We start from the raw sequence: 12,604 nt of genomic DNA, 5'->3' as shown, positions 1-12,604 counted from the left end.
AATGATGTAATAATCAAAAGGGCCTGTAACCAATGTTTGTTAGAAGGGAGGGAGGGAGAGAGAGAGAGAGAGAGAGAGAGAGAGAGAGAGAGAGAGAGAGAGAGAGAGAGAGAGAGTCTATGTTGAGTCTCCCAGTTCTCTCCTGGGATTGAATATACACTGGGAGACTTTAAGGGGGTATCACCCCAAAACTGGGTGACCATATGCCACCCCACAGGAATTGGGGGTGAGACTTCCCTATAAGACGAGGTATGTGGTACCTCAATCTGATTCTGAATAAAGACGGGGTTCACACAAACCTCCCCCCATCAGTTAATTTCATAGCAGGTAGTCCGACTTCAAGGTGGAGGCAGCCAGACCACGGTGTGGTTCCCCTCTCCCTCATTGTCTCTCAGGCTCTCTGGAACACTATCTGACTGATGAATGGCCTTTATTATTCACAATTCAGGGATTGGGGAAAGGGGTGAAGGGCAGAGGGATTTTGGCATGCCCTCTTCTCTATTTCAATGGGGTCCGTTGCTTGGGTAGAAAACCCAATGGTTCCCAATGGTTCCCACTTCTAAGCTTCTCCCCTCGTCCCTTCTCCTTCTATTTCTATTTCTATTCTCTGTTTCTATCCTTTTCTATAATTGTAAATTAGACCAGAAAGGGTCTCTCAGCAAGGTTGGGAATGGGAGGAGACTAAGAGATTGCTCCCAAAATGGAGTCTAAACTTAGCTGACTTGATGGTTGAAGCCTTGATGGGTGAGATGCGATGGAATGGCTTTGACCAGGGGATCAGGGTTTCATTTTTTTTAAAACCCTTAACTTCTGTGTATTGGCTCCTAGGTGGAAGAGTGGTAAGGGTGGGCAATGGGGGTCAAGTGACTTGGCCAGGGTCACACAGCTGGAAAGTATCTGAGGCCAGATTTTAACCTAGGACCTCTTATCTCTAGGCCTGACTCTCAATCCACTGAGCTACCCATTTGCCCCCCCCCCCCCCCCGGGGTTTCATTTTCCAAAAGATGATCCTCAGGAAGCCCTCAGGTCTGGATCTGAGCTGGGATATCCTCCTCTCTCCTCCCAGTCCTCTGTCTGAAGACCTCTCCTCCCTTTCTTCCTCTGAGAAATTTCCCAGAATTCTCTCTGGTCTCAACTATCAGTAACTGTCACCAACTGTCTTCTTCTGGCTCCTTTTGTCCCATCCCCCTTTCACAAATCCCATCCTTACAATGATGAAACTCTGGAAATATTTACTAGATCTGGATATGCCAAGGTCATGAATGAATTAAAAAAAAAAAAGCCCAGCCAAATATTAAATTCTTTCTATGTGTCAAGCTCTGTTCTAAATGCTGAGGATATGAATAGAAAAAGAAGACAGTCTCTGTTCTCAAGGGGCCACCTTCTAATTGGGGAAGACAATATATGTAGTAGGATTTAGTCTACTTCAGGGCAAATGGAAAATTGTATTAGTCTTTTAGAGTACGTTGGGGTGATTGTCCTATAAAATGGGAAGCTTGGAAGATATCACCCCATCACCACTGGAAAGGTAGGAGTGAGCCTAAGGGTTAGAGTAGAACAATGATTCTGAGTTCCCTGCAGTGGAGTTAGAGCTGGGGCAGAGTTATCAATAATAGGCCAGGAAAGGAAAAGAGGAAGAAGTCTGGTAGGAAGGTTGGAGGTGAGATCTGGGTAGACTGAGGGAGGGGGAAGTGGCCCAACTTGGCACTAGCTTCTAGCTGGGACTTTAGCTTCTCACTGACATCTACATTTTCCCTTGGAAAGGGAAAAAACAATATTTTGGTTTTTAGACTGGGCCTGTAATTATACTGTCATTTATTTCCTCACCTTCTAGTGAGAGGAAGGTCCCTCTGCCCATGAAGACTTGTATTAGTTATGTGATTTATATTTTTAGTTGCCAGGGATGATGAGTGATCAGGGCATTTGCTCAGGGTCATGCAACCCATGTGGGGCTGAGATAGGTCTTGAATTTCTGTCTTCCTAACTCGAATGCCAGCTTTCCATCCCCCGTACCATCTTGCTTAGCTCATAACATACCCCAATTATCAATAGTTCTTACTCAATCCACAGAGGCCCAGCCCTGAAAAATGAATGGCTGTAGATAGCCTAACTTATGTTTCACATTTTTTTTATAAAGCAAACAGTCTCTAACTGTCACTTCGCATACACTCTCCCTCCTAACACACCATGTTAACTCCTCAATTTCCACCTTTATTGCTTTATGGGGAGCTTCATGGGATTCTATTAATTCAGATGTAGATAGATAAAGCACTAATTAAATACTTCTTATAAGCCAGGCACTGTGCTAAGTGCTTGGGAGAAAAATACAAGGGAGCAAGACAGGCTCAGCCCTCAAGGAGGGCTACATCCTAGTCAGGGAAGGCAACACATAAAGGAGATTTACCTGAAAGAGAGAAGGTGGTCCAGTACCATGATCTGGAGATGGTGATGGAGAAGTGGTATGAGCAGTTGGGTGGTGAGGTGGGCTTTGAATGAGGAAGACTTCTCTTCCTGAGTTCAAATCCAACCTCAGAAACTTATTAGTTGTGTGACCTTGGGCAAATCACTTAGCCCTCTGAGCCTCAGTTTCCTCATCTGCAAAATGAGCTGGAGAACCAAATGGCAAACCACTCCAGTATATTTTCCAAGAAAACCCCAAATGAGATCATGAAAAGTCTGACATAAAGGAAATGGTTCCTGGCAAAGATAAGGTAAAAGCTAATCTCTCAGAACCCAGTGTTGTTTCCTTGGGAAGAGGAGTCCAGGATTCTGGGGGAGAGGAAGGGAAAGTCAGTTGGGATGAAGGTGTTATGGCTTGGAGCTGGCAGCCAGGAAGTAAGTCCATTGAAAAAGTCCCATGAAAGCCTCCCTAATCTATTCTCTTCTTTTAGACTTCCCCATTTCTTCCCCTTTCTTCCATTCTCCAAGACTCCTAACCTTCATGTTATCCCAGAGTCCTTGTTCTCCCTCATTTCACACATACACTTATTAAATCTTGTCCTTTCTATCTCCACAGTATTTCTTGAATCCAGCCTCTTTCCATCCACACAACCATCACCCTGATACATATAGGTTTGGGGTATTCCAGTACTTCCCCTTTGATCACAATCTTCTGTAACAGTCTTTGCACCCTGAGGATAAAACTTTTCTTTGTCTCTTCCCAAGTGTTGGTTAGATACTTTGTTTAGGTATCTGCTGTGCTCAGTGTACAAGGTAGTTCTCTTGGGTCTGCAAACATTTGAGTACTATGACCTATGGGTCCCCTAGGAGGGGTAGCGAATAGTCAGGAAGTCAGGAAGACCTGAATTCAGATGGGACCTCAGACGTTTACTAGCTGTGTGACCCTGGACAAGTCACTTACCTCCATTTGCCTCAGTTTCCTCATCTATCAAATGAACTGGAAAAAGAAATGGCAAACTGCTCCAATATATCTGCCAAGAAAACCCTAAACAGGGTCATGAAGAGTCAGCCAGGCCTGAAAAACAACTGAACAACATTGTTCTAGTCTAAGTTCTATTCTGTCCAATTCTAAGGTAGAAGAGCTATAAGCCAGGGATATTTTGTCTCTAGGGTACATATGATATCATAATGTTGAAAGTGGCACCCCTGAGGTTCTTTAATATCTGCCCATTTTTTCTGTCCCAGTTCCTTGACATTCTTTTCAGGTGGCTATGTGGCATAGCATATAGAGTGTTGGGCCTGGAGTCAAGAAGACCTGAATTCCAATCTGGTCTCAGAATCTTAGCAGCTATATGACTATGAGCAAACTGTCTGCCTCAGTTTCCTCAACTGTAAAGTGGGGATAATAAGAGCACCTACCTCTCAGGGTTATTGTGAGGGTCAAATGAGATATTTGTGAAGTGCTGAGGTTGGTACTGGCACATAGCAGGCACTTAATAAATGTTTATTCCCTTCTCTTGTATGAGATCAGTGACATTTTTCTAGCCGAGTATGAAAGGCCTCTTTAATAGGCATGTGCACATCCCCCCTTACCCTCCCACCAAATAACTATAACTGTCCACATTAGGGCTGCTTGGATTATACTGTTTGTCTGGACCTGTCCCTTGACTGGAGCTCCTTCCCCTGATGGTATTGGGTTTGCTGACTGAAGGAATGAGAGTCTTACTTCTCAGTAGTCTTTTTACATCATTCAGTCTGACCTGCTTTCTCTAGAAGTAGCTTTAGCTCATTCAGCAACTCTGAAATAGAAGATTTTGTCATTGATTTCCAAATTTCATCTCTTTCAAGGTATCTCTCTAGGAATCAGGGAAGGCTCCAGATTTCCAGGCAGCCAATACAAAACATCAGCTGTATTATTCTTTCTTTTTTAACCCTTACCTTCTGCCTTAGAATCAATACCGTCAATTCTAATGTAGAAGAGCTATAAAGTCTAGGCAATTGGGGTTACATAAATTGCCTGGGGTCACATAGCTAGGAAGTCTCTGAGGCCAGATTTGAACCCAGGTTCTCCAGACACCAGAGCTGGCTCTCTACCCACTGTGCTACCTAGCTGTCCCTAGCTGCATTACTTTCTCTAGCACTTTGTACCCTCACCTTCCCACCAAAGTCCACATTTTGTAAAACCCACAACCCTTGTAGGTGCCCAAAAGGTATCTGCATCACAGTCCATAGTCATTTCTCTATATCAGTGGTCCTTGTTGAGGGTCTACACTCAATTGGGCAATCATGGTGGTGATTCAAACCCAACACATAGTTATAGACGCTCCAGAAGATCAAGTCTGACTGGTTGTTGGCAAAATCTGTACAGAATAATCTACTAAGAGTGCCGACAACCTGAGCATCCCCCCTAAAAAAAAAAAAAACAGTCTTCTTGGATCAGTTCTCTTCCTTCCCCCAGAATATAATCCAGTCCTAAAGGAACCTAGGACTAACATGGACCCAAAATCATGTATTGGGAGACTTTCCATGATTGATATTCTCATATGACTTATGTTTTGTTTCTATCCAAAGTCAGGTCCTCTCTGTCTCCTTTGGGAACCACTGAATTTCGTTTGTTGCGAGGGTTAAAAAAACAAAATATCTTTATTTTATTCTAATAACAAATTTATACCTAAGTTTTCCAAAGTTACATGATTCATGTTGTCTCCCTCCCTTCTTCCTTCTCTCCTTCTGGAGTTGACAAATAATTCCACTGGGTTATACATGTTTTATCACCCCAAACCCATTTCCATATTGTTTATTTTTGTAAGTGAATAATAGTATAAAACCTAAACCCTCCAACATATACCCTAATAAACAAGTGATAACTCATATGTTTTCATCTGCATGTCTACTCCAACAGTTCTTCCTCTGGATATGGATAACATTCTTTTTCATAAGTCTTCAAAATTGTCCTGGATTATTGCTCTTTGTAGCAAAGTCTCTCACATTTGATCATTCCACAATATTGCTGTTTCCATGTACAATGTTCTCCTGGTTCTGCTTATTTCACTCAGCATCAGTCCATGAAGGTCTTTCTAGCTCTCTCTGAAATTGTTCCTAGGGTTTCGGAGTTAGCTTACTTGATAGCAACCTAGATAACCAATAAGCATTTTGGTTCCAAATATGCCTATTAGAAAAAATATAAGACATAAATGGGCCTTGGGTTGGAGTCCAATAGCAAGGGTCAAAGTCATAATATGAGTAGGAAAGTAAGTTCCTACTTCTTGAATGCATGTGGCCCTTAACATTCAACATTTAAACACAACATATACATAATAATACATTATTCATAATATATGAAATGTTATTGTTGAGTCATGTTAAACTATTTGTGACTCCATTTGGGTTTTTTTTGTTTGTTTGTTTTTGTTTTTGGCCTTCAGTCATTTCTTTCTCCAGCCCATTTTACAGATGAGAAAACAGAGGCAAACAGGGCCACATGACTTACCCAGGGTCACATAGCTAGTAAGTATAGAGACTGGATTTGAACTCAGCTCTTTCTGATTCTAGGCCCAGTACTCTATCATGATGCCACCTAATTGCTTGTATTCTAATATATTAATAATAAAATGAATACAAAATAAATAAATAGAACATTTACACGACTTTTCCTTGGAGTTTTTGACCCTGTTTTAGAGAAATTTCACCTGCCTAATCTGTGTTGATCTGCCCTGCTAGTGCATGGATTCCAGACAGCTGGAGCCTGTCTGCTTCAGAAGCCTCCGGCACTAGCCTTACAGCCTCTGCCTCCACTGCTGCTGTTTGCTAGTCTCCTCCATGCCTGTCGCTGGCTCCCAGGCATGCTGCTTGTTTTTCTCTTTCCCTAAACAGTACTAATGCTCTCATTTTTCCATTGACACTCTGTTTTCTGGGAAATAGAGCCTTTGCTTTCTTCTAATCCATTCACCACCTCCCCTGCCTCCCATAGAGGTCAGGAAAAGAGAAAGGAAGAAAAGTCCCCAGAGGACATCTGCCATATAGAGGAGAAATGGCCCATGTATTCGAGGCTCACTTTTCCAGATTGAGAAAGGCTGCAGTCTACCCCCACAGAGTTCTAAGGATATTCCTGAGGGGTTGGGGATGCCATTCTCTCCTACTATTGGCTCAAGCTGCTGATCTGATATGGTCCTAAACACCAGGATTAGCATTCAATTTCCTTTTAATCAATTAATATCAATTTGCTTTTACAGAGGGATATTCAGGGAAGGAAAAAAAGATTTCTTAAGTGTGCCTACTATGTATCAGGCACTGTGCAAAGTGCTTTTTAAACATATCATCTCATTTGCTTCTCACAATATTCCTGGGAGGTAGGTGCTATTATTATCCCCATTTATAGTTGAGGAAACTGAGGCAGATAAAAATTAAATGACTCACCCAGGGTCACACAGTTGTTAAGTGTCTGAGTCCAGATTTGAACTCAGGTTTTTCTGACCTATAGCTGCCTTAGTTTCAATCCACATTAATGCCATGAGGATGTGGAACCGGGTCACAGTGGAGGGGAGAGGGTCAGTCAGGGAAGACTTTCCAGAGGATGGGACCAGGAAGAATACATGGCAAAATGAAGGAGAAGAAAGAATAAAGTGTACTTATTCCTTTTAATTTTTAGTTGTTGTTGTTTTTTTAATTGCTTTATACATGTGAGAGAAGAGACAAAGACAATATATCAAGTCCTAGGATTCCTATAGAGAAGGGGAAAAAAGCAGACATGTAGACTTTATGCTAAGTTTTAGTTCTTCTTGCTAGTTACTTCTTTAGTGGTAGGAATTCAAGAACTTTGCCTTCCTTTATTTTATCTCTCCCTCTTTTAATATCTGTCCACTTTGTACTGCTTTTACATTCCTAGGCTATGTATCATTTCATTCCTAAGGGACAGAGCATGAGAAGTTTAAATAGGAGGCCCCCAAGAGAAACTGCAAAGCTCCCCACATCAGCTCACCTACTCTAGAAATACCTTTCCCAGGCACTCAGAAAATCTCCTTTGATGGGGCTCCTAGTACCCAGAGGAAGGGCTGCCTACGTGGCCATAGATTGGCCAACTTTTTTTGTGACCTTGGACAAGTCACTTAGCTATTTCCTCTAGTAAAATGGATATGATGATATCCCTTCTCTTATCTGGCTGACAGAGGAATGCTGAGATCTGATAAGAAGGAGAAGAACTAGGAGTTCCTTAGAGGTTATACAAAGTCAAATCAGTTTACTAGGAGCTCCAAGAGACTATCTAAATTCTTTGATTGTACCGGAATGCCTCTGTGTTGAGTATTACTTGAAATAACAGGACTATTACATGGACCTTAGAAATCCTGGAGTTGTACAGGAATGTCTCTTGTAATGAGTGGCATTTATTGAAACTGAAATTTGGCCCGTATTTAATTTCTGTTGAAGATATTGATTGTGCCACAAAAAGAGTTGGGTTACTATATCAGATGAATTCGATATTGAGTCTATAAAATGTTTTAAGTATTAAGGATTTAAGGATTAGGGCAACTAGATGGCACAGTGGATAGGGTGCTGAGTCTGGAGTTAGGAAGACCTGAGTGGAAATGTGGTCTTAGACACTTACTCGCTGTGTGATCCTGGGCAAGTCATTGCATCCTGTCTGCCTCAGTTTCCTCATCTGTCAAATGAGTTGGAGAGGGAAATGGCAAACCACTCCAGTATCTCGGCTAAGAAACCCCAAATGGGGTCATGAAGAATTGGATGTGACTGAAAAGACTCAACAACAACATCAGCCCATTGAATATTAAGAATTTAAGGCTTAGGTAATTTAAGCCTCCCTGCATGTACCTATATCATATAGTGCAGTGATTCCCAAAGTGGGCGCTACTGCCCTCTGGTGGGTGCTGCAGCGATCCTGGAAGGTGGTGATGGCCACACTTTTTTTTGTATTACATTCTATTCTGAGTTCAATAAATAGTTTCATAATTTCCAGGGGTTGCTAAGTAATATTTTTTCTGGAAAGGGGGCGGTAGGCCAAAAAAGTTTGGGAAGCACTGTTAGTGGAAAGATTGATGTCAGAAGACCTGATTTCAAATCCTGAGTTTGAGCTAAGACTTAAAGGAAACCAGGGAAGCTAAGAGGGAGAAGAGGTTGGGGGCAGAAGATTCCAGGGGTGAGAAACAGCCATTGCCAAGACACAGAGACCAGAGATGGGGGTATCAGGAGACAGTGCCATGCTTGGGGAACTGCTAGAAGGCCAGGATTGATGCATCAAAGAGTATGTAGAAGAGAGTAAAGAGTAAGGAGAATGGGAAAAGGGGCACTAGGTAGCTCAGTAGATAGAGAGATAGGTCTAGAGATGGGAGGTCCCGGGTTCAAATGTGACCTCAGACACTTCCTAGCTGCATGACCCTGAGTGAGTCACTTAACCCCCAGTGCCTAGACCTTACTACTCTTCTGCTTTGGAACTGATATTTAGTATTGATTCTATGACAGAAGGTGAGGGGAAGAACTAGAAGAGAAGGGCAGAAAAAGTACAAGGTTGTGAAGAGGCTTTTATAGTTGATCCTGAAGGTCATGTTGAACCATTGGAGATCAATTATTGAGGAAGAAGGTGGTGTGGTCAGACTTTGTATGTTGGGGGAAAAAAATCTAGGTAGCATTTCTATAGCACCTACTATGTGCCAGGCATTGTGCCAAATGCTTTACAATGATCTCTTTTGATCATCACAATAACCTTGGGAGGAAGGTACTATTATTATCCCCATTTTACAGTTGAGGAAACTGAGGCAGACAGCATTTAAATGACTTGCCCAGAGTCACATAGCTAGGGTGTTTCTGAGGCCACATTTGAACTCAAGTCTTTATAATTCCAGACTTAGTACTTCATCCACCACTCCACCAACTGCCTAAAAAAAAAAAAAAAAAATCCCTAGAAGCTGGGGTACTCAGGAAAGTTTTTTTATTTTTATTTATTTTATTTTTTAAGACAAATCCTTACCTTCCATCTTAGAATCAATACTAAGTGTCAGTTCCAAGGCGGAAAGGGCTAGGTAATTGCAGTTAAGTGACCTGCCTAGGGTCACACAGCTAGGAAGTGTCTAATGCCAAATGGGAACCCAGGACTTCCCATCTCCAGGTCTGACTCTCTATCCACTCAACTACCTAGCCGCTCCCAGGAAAGGTTTCATGTAGAAGGTAAAACCTCAGCTAAATCTTAAAGGAAACTTGGGATTATAATGGGCAGAAATTTAAAAAAGAGTGACTCCAGACACGAGCCAGGAGTTGGAGAGTTGTATGTGAGCAAAGGTGAGAAGTCCAATATGGCTGGAATATCGGTGCACAAAAAAATAACATTTCTGTGTGTAACAAGGCTGGAAAAGTAGGATGGGGCCAGCTTATGAAGGACTTTAAAGTGCTAAGCAAAGACGTTTATTTTTGGTCCCAGGGAGGATAGGGAGTCACAGGAGCTGAGGTCAGAGCCGTGCTTTAGAAAGATCATTTTGACAGCCATGTGGAGGGTGGAATGAGGTGGGGAAAGATGAGGCAGAGAGAACGATGGGGCTCTTGCACCGGTCCAGCCAAAGAGGGGATGATTGCCTAAACCAGGCTGGTGGCTGAGCGAATAGAGAGAAGGCGACAGATGAGAGATATGTTGCAGGTCTAAAATCCACAAGCCTTGGCAGCCCATTAGATGCGTGGGGCGAGTACAAATGAGCAGGTGACTATGCCACTGAGTTTCCAACCTGGGTGACTAGAATAATAATAGGACTTTAAGGTCTGCAAATATCTATCTCATTTTGTTCTCACAACAACTCTGTAATGTAGGTATGTTATTATCCCCATTTTACAGATGAAACTGAGGTCGACAAAGTTTAAATGACTTTTAAGTCATTTTATATTTGATCCTGAAGGTCATGTAGAACCATTGGAGGTCAATTATTGAGGAGGAAGGTGGTATTGAGAAGGAAGGCAGCCACGAAGCTATTAAGTATCTGAGACAAGATTTGAACTCAAGTCTTTCTGACTCCAAGTCCAATTCTCTATCCACTGTGACACCAGAAGGATGATGGTACCACTGGCAAAAATAAGAAAGGTTTTTTTTTTTTTTAATTTAAAATTTTTTTTATTTTTTAGAAAAATTTTCCATGGTTCCATGATTCATGTTTTTACTTTCCCCTTCACTCCCCCTTCACACCCCACCCCCCCAATAGCTGACGTGCAAAAAATAAGAAAGTTTTAGGAAGGTAGATTTGGGAGGCCCACAGGATACTTAGCACAAAATGTCCAGTAGGCAATTAACAATGTGGGACTGGAGATCAGAAGAAAGACCTAGGTTGGACATTAAGGGTCTAGGAGCCACTGCATACACATGATAACTGAATCCTTAGGGAACTAATGATAAGGCAGGGAATAAACATTTGTTAAGCACCTACTAAGTCGGTGATGGCAAACCTATGACACGTGTGTCAGCACTGACACGCATAGCCATTTTTTATGACCCACGACTGCATACAGAGAAGTATGGAGCCTCATGCCAAGGATGAAACATTTGCTGTAGTGTAGTGTTGACACTCTGTGCACTATAGATGACAATTCTGCCTATATTAATTGACCTATTTTGGTTTATTAAATACAGTTATGTATTACAACTATACATTTTTGTTATTTAAACTATAAATATCGTGAAATTATGGTGTTTTTTCTCAAAGTGACACACCACCCGAGTTATGTTTGTTTTTCTGGCGAATTTTGACACACCAAGCTCAAAAGGTTGCCCATCACTGTACTAAGTGTTAAGTGCTAAGCACTTTACACATCTTATTTGATCCTCACAACAACCCTGGGAGATAGGTCCTATCATTATCACCATTTTACAAATGAGGAAATTGAGGCAAATAGAAATTAAATGACTTGCCTGGGGTTACACAACTAGTTAGTGTCTAAGGATGGATTTGAATTCAGGTCTTTCTGACTCCAGGCTCCTCACTCTATCCATTGCACCACCTAGCTGCCTCATCAATCAGGTCCAGGACAGAGCCAGTACAGACACAGTTGGGTGGTATGAAATGGATGATGATCCATTAAAGGAGACCTGGAAGAAACAGTCAGAAAAGCAGAGGAAGAAACAAGAGATCCTGAGTGGTCCTCAGTTTCTTCATCTGTAAAATGAAGGAATTGGACAAGATCAGGGGTTCGTTCTTACCATTTTTTTTTTTTTTTTGGTCATGAACTCCTTTATCAGTCTGGTTTATGGATTCCTTCTCAGAATAGTGGTTTAAATGAATAAATTACAATACCCAGGATTAAAATGAAAACCAATAATATAAAAAAAGTTATAAAAATATTTAAATGAACAAGTTCATGGACCCCAGGTTAAGAACTCTTGGCATTGGAGCACATTTGATTTCCTTCCAGATCTTACAATTGTTATTATTCCCATTTTACAAATGAAAAAACTGAGATAGATTGAGGTTAAATGACTTCCTCAGAGTCATATAGCTAGGAAGTAAATGAGACAAGATTTGAACTCAAATCTTTCTGACTATAGGTCCACTTCTCTATCCATTTATTGTACCCCTGGGAAGGATGTTTTTAAGAGGGTAGATTTGGGGGGCTGTGAGTCTGGGATGCCTGCAGGACTCACTATAAACTCTCTAGACTCTTTTGCCTTAGTCTTTCTTCAGGGTTCCAGAGGGGCATGGAGGTGACCCTACTTCTCAGAAGACTATAGTAACAAAAGTTAAACTCTGGCAAATAAAGCCTGATAGCCTGTGTGATTCAAGCTAAGTGAGAGGTTGAAGGCTGAAGATTCCAAAGAATAAACTTTTGGGAGCTAAACTAAGGCATGTAAGGACTTCAGTCTGCATAGGTGAAGGAATCCTCATAGTTTTGAAATTATAATCTTTAAAGCATGGATATCAAAATAATAGTGGTCAGCCTTGCTAGTGGATTGTAGAAATGAAAAAGTGACACAGTTCCTGCCCTCAAGGGGCTTATAGTCTCCTTTAATTATAAATTTCCTGCAGCTAGATCTCTGGATAGGTTGTTGTTCAGATTATGATTACTTGATTTCCTTCTTTCCTTAGTATCTCTTTTCATTTTCAAGTTCCCTAAAGTCTGTCTGTCTGTCATTGGAACTCTCTGGCTCTTCCTCACCTCACCATACTACCTTCCTTGCCTCTTGTACAGCTTAGAGTCAAATGGTGGCACAGCAGGGAAAGTG

The sequence above is a fragment of the Gracilinanus agilis genome, chromosome 2, assembly GCF_016433145.1.
Source record: "Gracilinanus agilis isolate LMUSP501 chromosome 2, AgileGrace, whole genome shotgun sequence".
Classification (NCBI taxonomy): Eukaryota; Metazoa; Chordata; class Mammalia; order Didelphimorphia; family Didelphidae; genus Gracilinanus; species Gracilinanus agilis.
This window is presented reverse-complemented; position numbering follows the sequence as displayed.